This window comes from Salmo salar, chromosome ssa02, assembly GCF_905237065.1.
Source record: "Salmo salar chromosome ssa02, Ssal_v3.1, whole genome shotgun sequence".
Classification (NCBI taxonomy): Eukaryota; Metazoa; Chordata; class Actinopteri; order Salmoniformes; family Salmonidae; genus Salmo; species Salmo salar.
In genome coordinates, this window is record NC_059443.1 from 2,225,335 (window position 1) to 2,230,028 (window position 4,694).

The window sequence follows — 4,694 nt, forward strand, 5'->3', positions numbered from 1 at the left end:
CCCTACCCTTCAAGGTTCAGGGACCAAAAGTTACAGAGTAGATGCTATTTACAATATTGTTGTTAAAGTGATGAGCCACGGGTGCTGCTAAGTGTCTGGTGAAACAGTACCTCACATTGACATACAATATCTACGGGTGGATGTCGGTTTCCTTCAGTGTTATTGAACCTGAATGACCTCCGATGCTACTAGCCAGCCATTAGGGCTCAAAAGTGTCTCTATGGACACCAGTTGGGGGGGTTGGGGGGGGGGGGGGTGTTATAACATAATTAACTTTGTGAGAAGTAATGAGTTTCAGTGGCCCATTTCAAAATCGTTAATTAGAATAGAATGAAATTACTACATTTTTCCCCTGAGGGGAACTTGTGTCATTTTATACTGTTTCACTGCCATTCATATCATTTTAATGACATTACTTTACAGTCAATCCCAATGGAGCCATACATTTTTAGTTTTTTTTACAAAGGGAACAAGTGGGAAAAATTCAAATGCAGTCCTTGCTTCACTAATTTAAATCCCCAATCATTATCAGTGGTGATTTTAGCGTGTAAATCTTGGTGGGGCAAACAAAAAAAAACATGTTTTAGATGCATTCCAGCAAAGCCACTACACAACACAACACTAAACAAGACATTAATTGCACTATAACGGTGACAAGCGATTCCCACACACTGTTAGGGCCTATATAAAGCCTTCCCAACAGCAGAGTCCCAACAGCAGAGTCCCAACAGCAGAGTCCCAACAGCAGAGTCCCAACACCTTACCACTGCTACACCTGGCTATCAGCGGAGCCTTGTCTGGCAGCAAAACAGTTCATTCAGCCTCATTTACTGCCTTTTAAAAAAACATCGCTGATATGGCTGACTTGCTTAAACAAATGTAGTTTCTACTGACAATTGAGATGTACAAACTAAGGCATAAGGGGACGACGAGCGGATAAGAGGCAATCCGTAATTTCGAATAAGACATTAATGAGCGAGCTAGGACGGACGTAGTCAATATAACTATTTGTTCAGCACTTTAGAAATGTACAGCGACAGAATTCAGAAGTTCTTACAGTATTCTCCCTGTACCTGAAGTCAGAACCATAGGATAAATAAAGGTGGCGTATAAGCAGACAATGAAAGCTCTTACAATATTCGATGATGACATTTCTTTAAGACAGACTAAATGCTACATGGGAACCACCAAGTCAGAACAGAAGGCAAAATGAAGAGCTGAAAATAGGCCAAATTAGGGTGAGGGACATGGGCTACTAACAGCTAACTACACAACATACACTTAGTATTACTTTCTTAGCTACAGTACACATATCTCCCTGGCATATTACATCATTTATGAAGCAGCGTACAATACATTTTTGGACTCACCTTGTTGTGCTGTGCTCACTTGAACAGGAATGTGGTGCGATGGTCCTTCGTGGGCAAATTTTGTCATCAAACTAGGTCATCAAAGTCTGGTATTCTCTGGATTTATGGTGTTTTCAAGACAACTGGGAACTCTGGGAGAAAAAAAACAAGTTTGAATCATGATTACGTCAGTGATCTTCAGGTCGGAGCTCTAGAAATAGGCCTGAGTTCCCGACTTGCAATTCCGAGTTGGATGACCATTCAAAACAGTTTTTTTTTAAATTTTCACAGTTGGAGCTCGTTTTTTTCCCAGAGTTCCCAGTTGTCTTGAAAATCCAATTTCCCAGTTCTGAGTTTCCAGTTGTTTTGAGCACGGCAGAAGTCATGCTGGATTGACAGCATGGTCAATGTGGAATGTTTATCCTTTTAAGCTTGGAAAAGAGACCCTTAAACCCAGACTTGGGACCACACAGCCACTCCACTGAATAGCAGGCTAGTGATTGCTTTGCAATGATTGCAGTTAGTCACTGATTCCTTCTAAACCAGTCATTGTTGAATTTGCGATTTCCAACTTGTGTAATGTTTATGTCCAATGGCCGATGAGCACCAGTACATTTTATCTATAATTTCTCTTCATTATTTCTCTTCATATGAAAAGGATTAAAAAGGATTTGCCAGTAGATTGTTAACTTGATTCATGATGATGACTGCTAGCTAAGATTTTGAAAGTATGATGTTGACATGATCAGTCCAATCAAAGCTGCTTTAGATATAACGTGATTTGACGTAATTTTATCTGTGGCCAATGACCTTGAGCCTTCTTGGATGGACACTTCTAATGTAACTCTATGGCAACACCCAAGGGGCTTGAATTTTCAAGCTCTACCCTTAGATTTGGTGGTGACGTAGTGTCCCCATGAGTGACAGAACACTGAGCCAATCACAGCGCAACTAGAGAACATTACCAACCCCTACGCTCTGTATTTTCCGCTGGCTGCCCCACCACCATAGAAACCACTGAAACACCTGCATTTTGGAGCTGCCTTACTCAAGAAAACAAAAAAGAGACCATGTTTGTATGCGGCTTTATTAACTCAATTGTTTTGTTTTTTTACATTGTTTGAAAACTGATATGTGACACGTATTAATGCCAAAATAACATGCAAAACAGGCATCCCCCACCAATTTTTTTTGTTGTTGCTAGAACGGTGGGGCCTGAATGACAGGTCATTTATACACTCTTAAAAGTAAAGGTGTCTGGAAGAACCTTTTGGTTTGCCACACCGGCGGAACGTTTACATTTGAAGGTTCCTCGAGGAACCCCTCAGAAAAGTGTCGTCGAGAAACCCCTCTGAAAAGGGTCGTTGAGGAACTCCTCTGAAAAGGGTCGTTGAGGAACTCCTCTGAAAAGGGTCGTCGAGAAACCCCTCAGAAAAGGGTCGTCGAGAAACCCCTCTGAAAAGGGTCGTCGAGAAACCCCTCTGAAAAGGGTCGTCGAGGAACTCCCGCGTAAAGATTCAAACCGGATCCTTTTTGTGATGGTAGTTCTTTTTTTAAACCTTTTTAATTATATCTTGTAGAGGTGGCAGCCTATCAGATTGAAGGCGTGGCTTATTGGAGGCATGGCTTTCAGATAGTTATTTTTGGTCACCCGTTAGCGTAAATGTCATTCCTGTTCATGTTAAGTTTGTACACTGCAATTTAAAAATGTTCCTTGAATATTTATGCATATTACATATTCTAATAATATGAACATGGCTGATTACATACAGTAATAAAGCGGAAACTATTCCAGCTTTGGGATATGCATAGGTTCTTGAGGAACTCCAGGGTTCCTCGAGTCACCACTAATTCTAAGTGTGTAGTGATTGACAGATACATTTGTGAATGGCAAGAGTGTAAAATAAATAGTGCATGTATAGTATCTGTATCCTACTGCATTCAGACGGTAGGAAGGCAATTATTTCAATGTGTTTTATTTTTTTATTCCATTATTAAAAAAGGGTTTCATTTGTTTCCCTATATCATCTAATGTGGTTTACTAACGTCAGCTTTTGTGGGTCGATTATGATGAAGATGCCTTTACTGGTTCTACCGCCAGGGACTTAGTCTGAGTGCCAGTCTGTTTATGGCGTCATACCAAATCATTGTCATGGCAATGACAGGAACGGAGTTGGCAAGAGCAACCAACAGACCAGGTTACCAGGTTACCAGGCCTATTTGGACTTGAATGCATGTTCCACTACTTTAGAAGTGGATACACATACAGTATGTAGTCAGTCTACTTATGAACGTTCAGCATTCAGTAGATGATTAGACAGACCAACACGCTACAGCAAAAGGTTATGGGGTGTGGCGTACGAAGGTTACTTGGTATTAACTTTGCATTTTATTTTTCCTTGTGATTGCAACCTCCAAGCAATCCTTCTTATCAGTTTAACTACCTAGGTAATAAAAAAAATATCAGTCCTCTGTGATTTATCATCCTGGAAACTAAATCAGTCCTCTGGGATTTATCATCCTGGTAACTAAATCAGTCCTCTGGGATTTATCATCCTGGTAACTAAATCAGTCCTCTGTGATTTATCATCCTGGTAACTATATCAGTCCTCTGGGATTTATCATCCTGGTAACTAAATCAGTCCTCTGTGATTTATCATCCTGGTAACTAAATCAGTCCTCTGGGATTTATCATCCTGGTAACTTAATCAGTCCTCTGTGATTTATCATCCTGGTAACTAAATCAGTCCTCTGGGATTTATCATCCTGGTAACTAAATCAGTCCTCTGTGATTTATCATCCTGTTAACTAAATCAGTCCTCTGTGATTTATCATCCTGGTAACTAAATCAGTCCTCTGTGATTTATGATCCTGGTAACTAAATCAGTCCTCTGTGATTTATGATCCTGGTAACTAAATCAGTCCTCTGTGATTTATCATCCTGGTAACTAAATCAGTCCTCTGTGATTTATGATCCTGGTAACTAAATCAGTCCTCTGTGATTTATCATCCTGGTAACTAAATCAGTCCTCTGTGATTTATGATCCTGGTAACTAAATCAGTCCTCTGTGATTTATCATCCTGGTAACTAAATCAGTCCTCTGTGATTTATCATCCTGGTAACTAAATCAGTCCTCTGTGATTTGAAGGGCCACATGTTCTCGTAAGGTTTAAAATGTAAAAGTAACACTGTTTTCTATGGGAATAAAAATGTATATCTCTCTGTTTTCACTGACCTTTCTCTGCATATTGTGAAAACTGGAAAGGTGTTTGCTAATGAGAGACATTTTTGCAAAATGACCGACTTTCTACAGAACATACTATATATTATGTATTATGCTATCG